Genomic DNA, 17,397 nt, shown 5'->3' on the forward strand with positions numbered 1-17,397 from the left:
GAAAAAGAGGTTCAGGGGTGTTATAAATGAATGCTCCGATTTAATGATTAAATAAATTTATTAAATGGTCAAAGTATAAATGTGGAAAAAAAGAAAAGCCACAAGCGATTCGACTCTGAGCCAGGCCATCAGTGTTGGGGGCACTCAGGGCTTGGCCTCTGTCACACCAAAGTCCCCGTGGCTGTCCGAGACTCAGTTCTGAGGGGTCCATTTTTATAGTCTCTTGGGCCTTGGAAGGGGTCTTCTTTAGCATATTATCATGTTTTCCTGGTGGAAAATTGCTGGAATCCTGTCAGGTGAAAATCTCTGGGATGAGCTTCTGATGATGCCTATCTGAATGCCTCCTGCTGGGGTCATTCCAGGGGAGAAATCCCTTGGAATACACATTTCTGGAGACAGTGTTGTCTTGGTGTTTGAATCTCTGTCACTTCTGTTGCTGCTGCTGCTGCCTATCAAAAATGCCTCCAGCTGGGGTCTTGTCAGAGGAAAAATCCCTTGGAATATACATCTCTGGGGACAGTGTCTTCCTGGCAGTTTGTATTTCTATCCCTTAGCTTGCTTGTTGCCTGACACTGGTTTTAGTACACAAAATGCTGTGGTTTTTAATTTCATTTAGCACGAATTATTTTATAACATATATTACATATAACAAGGGGAGATCTCCTGGCCCCTGCCCCTGTAAAAGGCTCCACATAGAACAAACAGTGCAGGGTTCCTCTAAACACACTCCACTAGAAAATCCAAGGAATGAAGAAGTGAATTCCACTAAAAGCAAACATGAAATCAGATTTTGGAAGAACTCTGTGGAGACCAGCTCCATCCATCCAAGCCTTGTCATTGTTAAGTTATTTATCCCTTCCTCCTTAAAATTAACTTCTAAAACATCCCCTGATAACTCTGGGATTGTGCTTGGTTCACTTCCAGAATGATCCCATAAATCATGGTATCTAGGAAATATTTTATTTTATTTTATTTTATTTTATTTTATTTTATTTTATTTTATTTTATTTTATTTTATTTTATTTTATTTTATTTTATTTTATTTTATTTTATTTTATTTTATTTTATTTTATTTTATTTTATTTTATTTTATTTTATTTTATTTTATTTTTTCTCTCTGGGATCCTGGGGCTGTTCCTTGCTTTCCTACAACTCTCCACCGATCACAACGATGGAAAATATGCATATCCATACACAAATTCCATAGGCAAAGAAAAATAATGCTGTCCTGTCTGCCCCACTCATCCCAGCGTGGCATCCAGGGCTGAATTCCCAATTTGCTTGAGCCAATCTTACAGAACACAGAAGGCACAAAAAGAAATTAAATCAAAGACAACTCCAGACATGTTTTATTTTCAGGCAAACAACAGCAAGCCAGGCCCCCCTTTGGTTGTGCGATGGATTTAAAAGCAGCCTTTGGATCCATGAAATCCCCAAATTCCCTGCTTAATTAGACAAGTGACCTGATGAGAGGGGGCTGCTCCCTGCTGCTTCCAGAGCCAGCGCTTTTCCAGGGAGTCTGTTTGTGCTGCTGCTTCAAAACAATGCCCGGCCAGGCTCTCCAAAATATAATTACACAAATAATCAGCCTCCTAATTAAGCAGCCACGCTGAAGGGCTGCAGGGCTTGCAGAGCAAGGGCCCTGAATGCCCTGACAGGGACAGGAGGGCAGCGGGACTGAGATCCCCACAGGGGTTCCTGAGGAACCTGTGGAGCTCAGAACCCACCCCCGTGGGAAGGGAGAACATCCAGGCTCAGGAATTCTGGAATCATTCAGGTTGGAAAGGTCCTCCAAGGTCACAGAGTCACAACTGTGCCCGATGCCCACCTTGTCCCCAGCCCAGATCTCTGAGGGCGAGGGCCACCACTGCCCCGTGTCCCCAGGTGCCACATCCATGTGGATTTGAAATCCCTCCAGGCATGGGAGTGTGCCATGCCTGTGCCAGGGATGGGGAATCATTTTAGGGGAATAAGTTTTCCCAAACACCCAATCTAAACCTCATGGTATCACTGAGTTGGAGAAGAACTCCAAGATCAGAGTCCCAGCTGTGCCCGATGTCCACCTTGTCCCCAGCCCAGAGCTCTCAGTGCCACCTCCAGGAATTCCTGGGAGAACTCCAGGGATGGGCACCCCAAACCTCCCTGGGCAGTGCCAATCCCTGAGCCCCTTTCCATGGGGAATTTCCTGCTGTGCCCACCCTGAGCCTGCCCTGGCCCGGCCTGAGGCCGTTCCCTCTGCTCCTGTCCCTGTTCCCTGGAACAGATCCCAAATCCCCCCGGCTGTCCCCTCCTGGCAGGAGCTGTGCAGAGCCACAAGATCCCCCTGAGCCTCCTGTGCTCCAGGCTCAGCCCCTTCCCAGCTCCCTCAGGAACTCTCCAGCCCCTTCCCAGCTCCCTCAGGAACTCTCCAGCCCCTTCCCAGCTCCCTCAGGGATTCTCCAGCCCCTTCCCAGCTCCCTCAGGAACTCTCCAGCCCCTTCCCAGCTCCCTCAGGGATTCTCCAGCCCCTTCCCAGCTCCTCCAGCCTTCTCACAGCCCTGACTCCAGCCCTGCTTGAATTCAGGGTCATCATCTCCCTCCCCAAAGATCTCAGGTGTCACCTGCCCCTGCCCAGTGTCTCAGTGCCCGTCCTGCCCTCCCCACCTCGCTCATGGAAGTCTCCTGGGCTCTGGAAGCCCCTTGTGCTGCTGGCACTCTGATCCCTGATATTCGGTGACAGGGAGGAAATTCCCAACTCTTTCTCAGTTAACTTTGGCCTCTGAGCTCTCAGCAGGGCAGGTTTTCCCGTACTTCCCAGAGAATCGGGAAATAGAGGCCAGAGGGGACCTCCAGAGGTCTCAGGTTCAGCCCTCACAAAGCAAGGCCAGCTTTGAAGTCAGGTTTAATTTGGAAATAAGGTCAGGCTGCTCAGACCCGTGTGCAGCTGAGGTTTGATCTCGAGGCTGGGATCAAAGCCCAGCTCTGCCCCTGTCTGTGCTTGTGCACTGCCAGGGCAGATTTTATCCTCCCAAGCCCCAATTAGCACTTCCTTCATCCAAAATTGTTTCTCCTGCATCTCATCCCAAAACTCTTCAGCTCCAACGATTTTTCCTGCAGGTCTCTCTTTGTGGAGCTCCCCCTTCCATGCTGGTGCCTGGGGTTGTGCCTCCCCGGGACAGGAATTTCCATTTAAATAATTCCTCTCCATCTTTTCTGTTGGATCCTTCAGGTCCTGGAAGGTACAACCATAGTCATGCACGTCTTTGCCCAGAGCAGCTGTGGCTGCCCCTGGATCCCTGGCACTGCCCAAGGCCAGGCTGGACACTGGAGCTGGAGCAGCCTGGGACAGTGGGAGGTGTCCCTGCCATGGCAGGGGTGGCACTGGATGATCCCTAAAATACCTTCCAACCCAAACCACTCTGAGATTCCATGAAACTACAATCTGCTCCCAACAAGTTGTGTTCTAGTTGGAATCTCCTCAGCCATTTCCTGGGACTTCTGATAAAGAGAAGGATTTTCCTGTGAGATTCCTGCCCAGAGCCATGGGATATTCCTGTAAGATTCCTACCCAGAGCCATGGGATATTCCTGTGGGATTCCTGCCCAGAGCAATGGGATATTCCCTGTGGGATCCCTGCCCTCCTGACCCAGAGCTGGGCCCCACAGCAGCTCAGACTGCTCCTCAGGAATTCTTTGCACTTCCCAAAGTCCGTTCTTCCATCACCTTTCTCCCTCTCCCACCCTGATCCTTCAGCCCTCAGACAACACCCAGCACGGATCCTGCTCCCATCCCATCCCATCCCATCCCATCCCATCCCATCCCATCCCATCCCATCCCATCCCATCCCATCCCATCCCATCCCATCCCATCCCATCCCATCCCATCCCATCCCATCCCATCCCATCCCATCCCATCCCATCCCATCCCATCCCATCCCATCCCATCCCATCCCATCCCATCCCATCCCATCCCATCCCATCCCATCCCATCCCATCCCATCCCATCCCATCCCATCCCATCCCATCCCATCCCATCCCATCCCATCCCTGCAGCTCCCAGCCCTGGAGGTCACTCCAGCAGGGATGAATCCACAAAATCCCCACATTAATCCCCGTCCTTCCCCTCACCGCTTCATTTTACGACTCCAACATTTTGCTTATTCTGCACCATAAACTACAGTTTCAAATGAAATGCAAATTAAATGCAGATTATATGCCCAGAAGTGTTTTTTTTTTCTGTATTAAAAGAAAACCTTGACCTCTTTATAATCTACACACCATACTCAGGGACAGGCTTTGATGACTGGATGTGGCATTAATGACTGGCTGTGACACTCCGGCTGGGTGACAAAGAGGGGACAGTCCCAGGTCAGACTCAATCCTGGAGCTCTTTTCCAATGCAAATGTTTGGATTTTAAGGGATTTAAGTCCCTTTGCTGCTGGCCATGAGTCTTGTGGTCAGAAAAGTAGAAAATATTTAATTATTTCACATTTTTGACAGTACTTCTTGTGACATCAGCTACATTCTCATTCCCCAAAATATTTTGAGGGAAAACTCCATGAAAAATTAACTGCATAACTGCATTGGTAAACTGACAGAGCAGGAGGAAGGAGAGGTAAAATTCCCTGATTTTTTGTGCTTTCGTTCCCTGTTTTCCTAAATGAACTAAATAAAAATAAAAAAAGACAACTACAAAAACTGGAAGACAAAAAACCGGGACACCTTTGGAGACCAGGAATAAAACCTCAGTTGCATCAGCAGTGGAGAAAGAGCATCCAAAAAGGAAACAGTAAAATTTAATAAGCATAAAACATCACTCAATGTTTGTATAAAATTAAATATTCAGGAGAATATTTTAAAAAAGGGGATCGAGAACCTTCAGGTGGTCACAGTGGCAGGAACTGTGGGGAGAGGGTTCATAAAGAAAAAGGAAACAACAGGTCAAGCTTTATTAACTTTATTAACTTTATTATCTCAGTCCTACAAAATCCAAATTGATTAATTAAGAGGAGAGAGGATGGATTTAGAGGATGTGACTTCTGAGGGAAAACTGGAAAAGTCACACAGGAGGGGAAGGGAAATAACCCCCAGTATGTAAAAATCCCTGGATAAATCAGGATCATCTCCCTGAGCTGGCGCTCATAGGGTGAGAGGGATTGGGAAAAGATTCAGGATTTAGAGGCAGCCATGAAAATAGAAGAAATTTCCAACCAAAAGGTGATAAAATGCTGGAACAGCCACCTTGGAGCAACATCCTTGCTCTGCATTACAGCTTTTACTGACATTTATCATCTCCCAAAGGTCTGAGCTCCCCACCAGTTCCTCTCTACACCTCCACTGCTGGAGCTCTCCCAGTCAGGGAGGCAGGAAAACTGGGAATTCCTTTTTTTTTTTTTTTTTATCCCAGCTGCCCCAGCTTTGATCCAGCCCACATCTGAAATGTCCCTGAAAATCCCAGAGGGGAACTTTCAGTCATATTTTTCCATAAATGCAAGGGGATTTGCATCGTGAGGGTCAGCAGTGACAAATGCTCCTAAATATGGATTTATTTATAACCACCTCAATGGGATCCAAACTCTTCCAGGAAAAAAATAGCAGGAAAGCAGGAAAGGTTTTTTCCTTGAAAACTTGAAATTAAAATCTCAATGTTCAAAACATCAACAATTCTGGGAAAAAAAATTCTGAGAACATTTCTGATAAATGAAATTCTGAACTTAGACCAAGACTTAAGATCAGGGTGTTGGTTTTGTTTGGGTTTAGCTGCTCAAATCTATAGGTGAGAAACCTCTTCCCTGAACTCATGGAAAACCAATGGCCTTTCCAGAGTGCATCCATTATTTAAAAAACTAACAGTGAAATATTAAACTTTGATGAAGTTTTGTTTGCTTTGCTCTTCTGGAAGCAATGGATTAAAATTCCACTGCGTTTGTATTATTGATTCCACCGCTGCCTCTGCAGTAGATACAAAATAAATGAGTTGCACATTAAGTCAGCCCAGGCTGAGGAGTTAATTGTTTGTGTGGTTGGTGAAATACAATCTGTGATTTTTAACAGCTGAAAAAAAAACTCCGCAGAAACACGGGAAGGAGCAAAAGGCAAAGCTCCAGCGGCTCTGACAGCCGCTATTTAAAATACATCAAAATCAAGCAAAATCCAGCAGGGAGCCTCTGTCACCGCACCGTGTTTGTCACAGCAGGGACAGGGATCACTCCTGCATCCAGGGCAGCGGGAGCTCATCCCTATCCCCAGCCCAAGGGGCTGAGAGTGCTGCCAGTGACAGCCCAAAGGGAGTTTGGTGGCTTGATTTCACTCCCCAAATAGTCTCCTTGCCACTTGTTCCTCTCCCCTTCAGAGCTTGTTAACAGTTTGTTGGTTTTCCCAGCTTTTATAGAGACAGGGTAACTAGGAGATACTTTAAAAGATTTTATTCCATTATCAGTCTCAATGAATAATGAGATGTAAGAGATGTAAAACTCATCACCATTCCAGCAGAAGCCACCCTATTTCTTGGTTACAATTATAAATTGTATATTTATAACCACAATTACAATTACAATCACAATACAATTATATTACAATTTATAATTGTAAATTTATAATTATAAATTTGCAAATTTCTTGGCTACATTTATGAATGTTTTTCACCCTATTATGCCACACAATACTCCTAATGCATCTAATACTAATCACTTTTATTTTTTTCACTATGTGGTCTTTCACAATGCATATTTTATAGTTCTAATTCTCTAAAATATCTGATCTTTTTGCAATGCCATATTTTGAAACTTGTAAGAACTTGTTTCTAGCTCAGACTCTTTCTCAACAATGTCATCTCTGCTCCATGGCCTTCCTCAGCCAGCACACCTCATCTCAGAGTTTGCACACACATCTACAAGGTTGTGTGAGCTTTCAGTCAGGTGTTGCCCTGATTTTTAAAAGTGTTAAGTTTTCTTTTATAGTTCTTTTGAAAGTTTTAAGGTTCTCATAAAACTTCTTTAGCCTTCTGATGATGTTTGCATATTTCTACTGGAGTTCTCACACTGTTCATGTAAATAATGGTTGTTTTGCATTCTTCTTTGTAGGAGGAGAGAATAGATGGGCTGTTGGTTTGACCAGTGTGGTTGGAGAGGTGGCAATTCCATCCTCCAATCCACTGTCACTTTTAGAATTCTATATATTACAAAATCAGAAATCAAATTAGATCTTTTTTTCTCTCTTAAACTCACCAAACTTCTGTGTACTCGTTTTGTGTACAATAACAACAGTGAGGTTTTGAGAATCCTTTACAAATCCATTTCTCACATCTCCCCCTCTTTCTTGAACCGTAAAAAACTTCTTTGTTGGTCTTATTTATCATTTGCTGTACACAGTGAAGTGCACGAGGTGCTATTACTAATACTACTACTATAATAATTAATACATTAAAACTTGTTTCATAGTGCTCTTTTAGTTAAGGTGTAAAGTTCTGTTCTTCAAACAAATCATCTCACTAGGATCTACTGTCTGTTTTAATTTGATCAGTAAAATCAGAAAGATCATTTTTTAAATTGATTTTTTTCCCAACAATCCAATCTCCAATGGTCAGATCAAAGCTCAGCTAAGTGGCTTTTATCACTCTGACATGCAAATTCAGCTGCTCCCAATAAATATCAGTAAATCCCCTCCAGATCCATCCTGGGAGAGCTGCAGCCACTCAGGGAAATCCAGGAAACATCTCCTGGAGCAATTCCAGGGGAAGCAATGAGTCCTCCTGCACATCTTCCTTCTTGTCCATGCTGAATCCGTGTCATTTGGATAACAGGTCCAAACTGTGGGATCTGGTTTGGATTTTAGAGAATCAGCTCTGTCCACCCACAAAACTTCTTCCCATCAATGTCAGCTGGGCACAAGAATAATAAATTCAGGGAAAATTCACTGAAATTTAGGAAAACTGCCTCCCGTTCCTGCTCTAATGCTCCCAAATTAAAATGTACTCTCAGCTTTGGGAAAAGGGACACCATGACCTTTCCAGGAGCAGGGAAAAAAGACTCCTAATCTAAATAACAAAGAAAGGTTGTACCTACAATCTTTTAAATATGAGGGAGACAAGGATATAAATTCCACTGACCAGGGAAAGGCAATCAGAGTGATGGATTACAGCCAGTCCAGGAGAGATGGGAAAGGGAGAGAACACTCTGATACAAATTATTCCACAAAATCACCCTCAGCCCACTCCAGCTTGGCAGAAAATGCCTCATTCCCATCCCCAGGAAGGCTTTTTCCACCCTGAGCACCCCAGGGTGCTCATGCAGTTGGAATCTCCACTTTCTGTGGGAGACAACTTTTCTCTTTTTTCCAGCTAAAATTCTCAGGATGGAACTCCATGTGCTGCTTTTACAACCAGCAGGATCAAAGGTGAAGGGAAGGAAAAATACCCCTTTTCTGTGGGATTTTAGGGAATTTTGCACCACAGCAAAAGACAGAATTCTCTGGATACACCTGGAGAACACTTCCAGCCTTTGCACAGCCTTTCAACCCAACAAATCTCCTCTGGAAACCCCATTTTCCCAGTGGGAATGCTGGGTGTGCCCTTCAGGATACAGCAACGTTGGATATTTATCCAAATTCTCCCAATGTCATAACAGCAGAGCAAATACCAGCTGATTTCTGCACAATTCCCTTGGTTTTCCTAAGAATATCCAGGATTAATGATGGAGGGTCTTGCTTGAAGGCACTGGACTTGTTCCCAAGGAATTTCCTATAGTCCAGAGCCAGACAGGAAAAACAAACCACATCTGATGTCAACCAAAATCTGCTGCACCTGCACAGCATGGGATGGGAAAACAACTGCTCCAGACCTGGAATCAGGCACCAGCTAGCCCTGCCCAAAAAATGTGGGAATTCTTGGTTTGTCCCTCAGATCCCAAACCCCCTTTGCCAGCTGATGGAGAACAGAGCATTTGGTATTTCAGAGAGGTTTGTTTGATGACAGGCAAAAGGAATCTGTCATGGAAAACTCCAAATTCCACCCAAAATTCTTCCAGCTGCATGAGGAGAGCACAGATATTATTAATATTGTCATTGTTATAATTATTAATATTAATATTATTAATCCATGGATTTCGATGTTGCTATTGGACACGAAATGAGTACACAGAAACTTGGTGAGTTCAAAAGAGAAAAAGAGCCAGTTTTATTCAAACATCTGGTATTTATAGAATTCTAAAGGTGACTGTAGGTTGGAGGATGGAATTATCACACTGGTCCAAAGATCAATCAATCATTTCTCTCTGCCCACAGAGAAATATGTAAACTATTCTATTTATACATTAAATGGGCTTCTGAAGAGGAAGTAAGACCTCTTCCTCATGGTAAACTCTTCACCTGTGTCAAGCTGGCAGAGCTCCTTGGCCTGCTGCTCACAGCCCAAACCTCCTCTCATTCTTACAAGCCAGAGGTGTTTGTGGCTCCTGCACTCTTCCAATAGTCCATATATCACCCATCATTCCCAGCATTATTTCAGTTACCCCCACCTGGTATCAATTAACTTCCTTGTTAAGCTCTAATTGCAGTGTAAGATCTTTGCTAACTCCATTTCTAAGTTAACCCCTTGGCACAAGAAGCTCTCGGGAAGGTTGTGTCCACCACCCCACGGACAGCAGCACTTCCCAGCTGATATTTGTCAGGGAACATGAAGGGCTGTCTCCTCACCCCAGTCTCGGGGTCTGGGTGTCGAGGTGACCCCAAGACTGTAAAAGCCCTCATTTCCCAGCCCGTGCAGCCAGAGAAGGAGTCTGAATGCGTAGTGTGGGAACCCAGGGCTTCCCTCTGGCTGCCCTGGGACCCTGGCAGGGGTCAGGAACCCCCCTGGACAGAGCCCCCAGAGACACTGGCTGTGATCTCTGGCCATGGAAAAGAGTTTTCAATCTTACAGGATCAATTACCAGCTCTGAGTGTTTGATATCAGTAATAATTAAGTGTGGCACGGGTGCAAAAGTAAAATTTTAGGATTCTAGATGAGGGGTCCAAAGGGGACAAGATGGAGGAAATTGGGTGTGCCTTGTCCTTTTTCTCCTTCTTCATGCCCTCCATGTTTCACTGTGGTGTTGGCATTTTTCTGTTGGTTCAGGCTGGGGACACACTGTCCAACGTAGGTGACAGATATTGGCACGTTATTGTAAATCCAGCACAGGTAGTTTGTGGTATTTAATGTTTGTACCATCCCACTGAGGGCAGAGCCCCACACGCTGCCCTGCAGGACAGAGCTGCGGCAGGGCAGCAGAACATGTTAGAGATAAACAGAATAAACAACCTTGAAACCAGCACAGACCAATTACGCTCCCAGGGATGCCCAGGGTGGGATTGTTGGGGTGATCCTTGAGATCCCTTCCCACTCAGGATATTCTATCCCACAGTTCCACCACTCCCACATTGCCCTCAGTGGATTTTCCCCCTCAATTTTCAGCGTTTTCAGCAGCAAATTTCACTTTGTCCCCTAAACACCACCCAGCAAACAGGACTAAACCAGCCCTCCTGTTTCTCATATCAAAATACAAATAATTTAATGTAATTTAAATAATTCCACTCCATCTAAACAGGGTGACTGCACATGGAAACATTTTCCCAAATTCTTGCCTGCTTCATTCCTTTGGACTAAAAAAAGAAAATAGTCCCACTTAGCTCACCATAATTCCAAGATAATTTCTTGTGCAAGAATAAAATAAAAATCTTCAAGGGGCACTTCTAAAGATTCATTTCTCTAGGTGCTGCAAATAGCCTGTACCCAAACATAATGAATATAATTCTCTTGTCAGGTTTCGTGTAATTTTTATTTGCTGATAGGTCCTGGATGGGATAATAAAACTTCCAATACAAGCCCGTTATTGTCAGGCACAGAGAGAAAATTAGATATTTATTCCAGCCAATATCTCTGCAATGGGTGCTATTAAATAAGGGATTTGCAATGTGGTGTTGGGAAAAAAAAGTGAATATATTTGGTTAAGTGGGTAAATATCATCAGAGGAACTAAAAATATTGGGTTCTAAAGGGTTTTACAATCCAGGAACAGAAGATTCTTAGGAGATGAGGAACTCAGAAAATATCATTATTGATAAAAGTGCTGCTGAAAGCAGCCTGGCTTTACACCAAAATAAAAGAATACAAAGAAATTTTTGGGAAAGGGAGTCAAGGAGCACCTTTTTCATGTGAAAAACCTCCCCAAACCCCAAATTGCTGGCGTGTCACAGGGCTCAGCACAGGAAATGTCACACCAGGATATTTTTCAGTCACATTAAAGGATCCACTCAGCCCTTCTGCCTTCACAGCTGATTTCTGCCACCCCCTGCAGCCAAAATTCCTGGAGCTCAGGGCAGGAAATGAAGGATATCGAGGAAAACAAACCCCAAACAAAAGATGGGAAAGGATTTTCAAGCATCCAAATGAATCCCACAGTCTGTCAGTGGCTAAAGCCGAGAAGTTTCAAATTTAAATTGTTACAAAGGGTTTTAAAGTGAATAAAAATTACCAGGTTTAACTAGGGCTCACAAAGCAGTGACAATAAAGAAATAAATGATGAAGACAGTTTTTATTGTTATTAATAATAATCATTTATTATTATCATTGTTATTATTATTTCTGATAGCTTTAGATGTTGTATTTGAGCTCAGATTATCTTTAAACAAAATGAAAACGCACTTTGGGATGATTCATTATGCACAGATCAAAAATAACACAAAAGCTTTGCTTTAAGAGCCCTGAAATAGAGAATTTCGGTGCTTTCAAGGCAAGAAGTGTCTTTCAAACAGATTTCTTTGTTTTTACACCACAGAAATTTAATTAAATGTAGCTGAAATAAAGACATAAAATGGTGCTAGACAGGAAAAAAATAATTTAGATGCAGAACTCGAGATGTCTCCAAATGTTCAAGCCCATCAAGAGCCAGGATTCCTTCAGGAGCTCACAATGAGCCAGAATTATCCAACCAGGCTGCTCCAAAAGCCATTCCCAGACTGGATAACGGCCGGGAGGAGATTTGGGAGCGCCCTTCCAGAACTTCCCTCTCGCCCTCAGGGACAATTATTGGAAACAAGTCCATGGAAAATGGGAATTATTTCCTCACAATCTCTGAAACACGGAGCCGTGGGGGGTCAGGGAAGGCACCTGACATTTCCCTCCTCTGTTTTCCAGCAAGTGCCGCAATAAATGGAATAAAAATCGGAGGAGCCATTCGGGAGACTCCTGTGACAGGGTTAACATCGAGGAGAGGAACCAAAACGTTCCCAGAAAAACCCAGGATGGATGGGATGGAGCAGGAATGGAGCAGGAATAAAGTGGGAATAAAGAGGAAATAAAGTGGGAATGGAGCGGGAATAGAGCAGGAATAAAGTGGGAATGGGGCAGGAATAAAGAGGGAATAAAGCAGGAATAGAACAGGAATCAAGCTTGAATATAGTGGGAATGGAGCAGGAATAAAGGGGAAATAAAGCAGGAATTAAGTGGGAATAAATCAGGAATAAAGTGGGAATACAGCAGGAATCAAGCTGGAATAAAGTGGGAATGGAGTGGGAATAAAGCAAGAATAAAGAAGGAATAAAGTGGGAATGGAGCAGGAATAAAGTGGGAATAAAGCAGGAATAAAGTGGGAATAGGACAGGAATCAAGCTGGAATAAAGTCAGAATAGAGCAGAAATAAAGGGAGAATAAAGCAGGCATAAAGGGGGAATAAAGTGGGAATAAAATGGGAATAAAGCAATTTGTGCTCACTGCAGCCCCAGATGGGCCTTTCCCATTCCCAGTTGTTTTCCATGGCCTCTGTCAGCAGCTGCTTTAATCCAGAAAAAAAAAAAGAAAAAAAAAAAAGAAGGGATTATCTTGAAAGTGAAAATAAACCCTGGAGCTCCACCCTCATAGACTTCTACAAAAATTTTTAAAATCCCACCCCTCTCCTTCATCACTCTCCCAAATTCCCAAGTTATTCCAAACTCTTCCAGTGTCCATTGAGGCAGTTGCACCCCTCCAGTTTAAAACAGCTTTTGTTTTCCCTAATCCAACCCTTTCCCTTGATATTCATCCCTTGTTTCCAACAGCCTTTCCATTTTTTCCATCTTCGTGATGTTTTTTGTTGCTGTTTGGGGTTTTTCCTTTTGTTTATGAGACCTTGACTTGCTCCACCCCACAGCGAGTGGATCTGTGAGTGTAAAGAGATAAAAAACCCCAAATTATTTGTGCCAAACAGAAGAGCCCACATTTCCCTTGGAGTTTCCAGCCTGGAATAGAGGCATGCTCCAACCCTTAATTGAGGGACTGGAAATGATACCAGAGATCAGATCTGCACGAGGGGGCAGGCAGGGAGCTGCCAGGCTTGCAGGGAATTTATTCCAAATAATCCAATTCCTTCTGCTCTGAGGGGAGTTTTGAAGGGCAATAAAAGGGTGGATGAAATTCAGAACCTGTCATTACCAGAGAATGCTCAGAGAAATAAAAATCTGCACCTTCTGTACACAAAAACAGGAATTAAATCAGTTTTTTTTTCTCCAGGAAAGAGAGCAGAGGCTTTGGAGAGATTTGCTGAAACCAGCAGCAGACAAAGAGACAACTTGAATATGAAAGGAAAGAGCAGGGAACAACCAATAAAACCTAAATTAAATAAAATACAGATGTTTTCACATCCTAAGCCAACTTGTTGGAACAGGCAATGCTCTAAACCAGGAGAAGGATGACAAAAGAGCCTCGGGATGAGAAATTGTGAAGATTCCTTGGCTTGAGGAAAAATCCAGCAGAAATGATTACAGGGCAAAGAGCATTTTAATCCTAAAAGATGTGCAGAGATCGAATAGGGCACAATTATTAAATTGGCTTTTCCAAACATAAAACCTGAGTTTGGGCACTGACCTTAGCAGGCAGGTTTAAAACTGGGATTAAACAGATCAGGAGGGATTTTTGAAGGATCACAGAGGTTCATGAATGAGATGGAACATTCAAACCATGAAAGTCAGAATTTAAAAAAAGGATGGAATTCTTTCAGAGTAGATGAAAAAAGGAACACAGAGCAGGTTACATGCAAGGCTAAAACTGGAAAAAAAAAATAGTTACCAAGTATTGTAAATGCAGGGGAACCCAATGGGAAGAAATGCTGATGTCTGACTCAATTCAGAAGGCTGAATTATTTCTTTATTATAACTATGCTAAAATACATTAATATGCTATATAAAAGGAGGATACTAAAACTATAAACCTACTTTCTCTGACTCTATCTCTGACTCTAACCCAACTCGTGCCCCTCTCTGAGCCCAGCCCCAGGTGGGTTGGATTGGCCATCAGGCTCAAACAATCCTCACCAGAATCCAACCAAGCAACACCCCAGGTAAACAATTCTCCAAACACATTCCACATAGGAAAAACAAGGAGCAGAAATAGAAATTGTTTTCTCTTTCATTTCTCTCTGTGCTCCTCTATGAAAAATCCTGAGAGGGAGAGAAATGTGCTTGCCACAACCAAGAGCTCAGCTCTGTTCTGGTCCAACACGTTGGTAACAAACACCATTTGTGATGGTTTAGGGTTCCCTGCCTGCTCTCCCTCCTCTGTACGAATCAGGGGATCCAAAATCACAGAATTCCAGACTGATTTGGGTGGGAAGGGACCTTAAATCCCACCCAGTGCCACCCCTGCCATGGCAGGGACACCTCCCACTGTTCCTGGCTGCTCCAGCCCCAGTGTCCAACCTGGCCTTGGGCACTGCCAGGGATCCAGGGGCAGCCACAGCTGCTCTGGCAATCCCAGCCCAGCCAGGAATTCCCAATTCCCAATCTCCCACCCATCCCTGCCCTCTGGCAGTGGGAGCCATTCCCTGGGTCCTGTCCCTCCATCCCTTGTCCCCAGTCCCTCTCCAGCTCTCCTCAGGCCTGCCAGGGGCTCTGAGCTCTGCCTGGAGCTTCTCCTCTCCAGGGGAACATTCCCAGCTCTCCCAGCCTGGCACCACCAGCCCCTGGCAGGTGCCACTCTCAGGTGTCCCCAGCTGCCACATGGGGCCACCAAATCCATCCTGCCAAGGTGGGACCTGGCAGATCCCACCCCAGTCCCTCATTCCTTAGGATTTTTCCGGAGCACCAGGGGAACATCCCAGCACTGCCTCCTGGGATTGGATGAAGAAGAGTTTGATGAATATCAGTTGAAATTTTGGGATTTTATTCTGTGCCAAAGATCATTCCCAGAGGAATTCCATCGCTGCCTCATGTCCCCACACCCACAGCTTTTAAATCCCCCAGGAATGGCAACTCCACACTGCTCTGGGAAGTGGAAAAGTCTGGAAATTTGGAATTTTCTCATGTTCAGAGCTGATTTTACCACAAATCTGTCCTCCCCACAGCCACAAACAAGGCTGGAGCATTCAGGGCCATAATTATAATTTTTAATTCTCATTTCCATCCACACAATAATTGATCTGCATTTCCAAGAGACCAACAAACCTGGATTCCTCTTATTTCCCTCTTCCCTCCTGCTCTCACCCTCTAGAGCCACTTTTATCTTTATTAAACCCTGCACCAAATGAAGAATAAATCCATTTTCAACATAAATAATAAACATTAAAATAAATAAACACCGCTGCATGCTGCCCTGTCACGAATTTAAAGTGCCATGGCAGAACAGAGATGTTCACTAATTAGCAGAGTTTATTTTAACTCACCATAAACACCTCAAAAAGAAAATATTTGAGTCCAACAAATCTTTTTTGATCTTAATCACTTTGTGCCCAAGCAACATTTGCAGCAGAAAATCTCGCAGCAAAGGAGCAATAAAAATCATTTTATTCCAAACAGGATTTTTCCAGTGTTTTAATACTTGGAGATTTTTAATTTATTGTAAGCAAATGATGCATGAAATACTTTTTAATGCCTGGAACACTCGATGCAAAATTGCATGGGCTCAAAAATAATCTGATTTTATTTTTACTGAATGGATTCCAAGGGTTTTAAGCCTCATATGCATCATTAAACAGCATCAATGTTACCTCTTATAATACATGTATAATATATACTTCTAATTAATGGCTCTGAGATGAGAATTCCCTCCCACCCAGTGCCAGAGAACCTCAGGATCAAGAATCCTGAGGGATTTGAGGGCCTTTTGTTGGTTGAGTTCCAGCATTTAATGAAAGGAAAGAGGAACAAGCCCAGGGTCCAAAAACCACCTGGAATTTGGCAGAAGAAAAGGGGCTCCAGGTGAGTGAGAAGATTCCCAAGGGGAAGCTCAGGGTGGGCAGCAGCAGGAATTTCCCCATGGAAAGGGTGGCCGGTGTTGGCACTGCCCAGGGAGGTTTGGAGTGCCCATCCCTGGAGTGTCCAGGGAATTCCTGGAGGTGGCACTCAGAGCTCTGGGCTGGGGACAGGGTCTGGGAGCCATTCCCTGGGTCCTGTCCCTCCATCCCTTGTCCCCAGCCCCTCTCCAGCTCTCCTGGAGCCCTTTCCAGCCCCAGGCAGGCCGGGAATGTTCCTGCAGCCCCGGGAATGGGACACCCCAGGCAGGAGCCCCAAATCCACCTGAAAATGGTTCCTGAGGGGCTCCCTCGACCTGGGCATTCCCAGTTTCATTTTGTCCCAGGTGTGTGGTGGGTAAATCCTTCCAAAGCACTTCCTCCCTCCCAAAAAGTAACCATTTTGTCCTTATAAGAAGTTATTTTAACACTATCCAGGCTTAGCTAGGAGCGAAACCTTTTCATCTCAGAGAACTTGAGGAATATTAAACTTTTTATCACCACAGCTTCTCTGGGAATTCTGAGGGCCTCCACACCCTCACAGGGAAGAGAAGGTTGGGAAGGTGATCCTGGGTTATTCCTCCCATGTTTTGGAGAAGGAAGTTCAGCACTCCTTTGGAAGAGTCCATGGAAGAGGAAGAGTTCAGAAGGAGGATGGATATGAACTCCACATTAACACTAATGACAAAACCATAAATCACGGCCAGGTTTAATAAAAAGGATCCTGTGTGGAGCTGCCCAGGAGAGGTTTCTGATTGATTTTTGGATCACTCAAGTAATTCCAAGATCAATAGGACACAAAATCCACCTATTTGTGCTTGTTAGCAGCACAATTAGAGTTTGGAACAGACTCAGTTTATAAAACCTGTTCCATAAGGGAGACAAGGGATGGAGGGACAGGACCCAGGGAATGGCTCCCACTGCCAGAGGGCAGGGATGGGTGGGAGATTGGGAATTGGGAATTCCTGGCTGGGCTGGAATTGCCAGAGCAGCTGTGGCTGCCCCTGGATCCCTGGCAGTGCCCAAGGCCAGGCTGGACACCCTGGGACAGTGGGAGGTGTCCCAGGCAGGGGTGGGATGGATGGGATTTAGGATCCCTTCCCACACAAAGTTGGGATCCCAACCCAGTTTGGGACTCTCCATGTTGGGGAGAGGCTGGAAGCAGCAAAGAGCAGGAAACTTCCCAAGCT

The sequence above is a fragment of the Taeniopygia guttata genome, chromosome 5 (genome assembly GCF_048771995.1).
Source record: "Taeniopygia guttata chromosome 5, bTaeGut7.mat, whole genome shotgun sequence".
NCBI lineage: Eukaryota > Metazoa > Chordata > Aves > Passeriformes > Estrildidae > Taeniopygia > Taeniopygia guttata.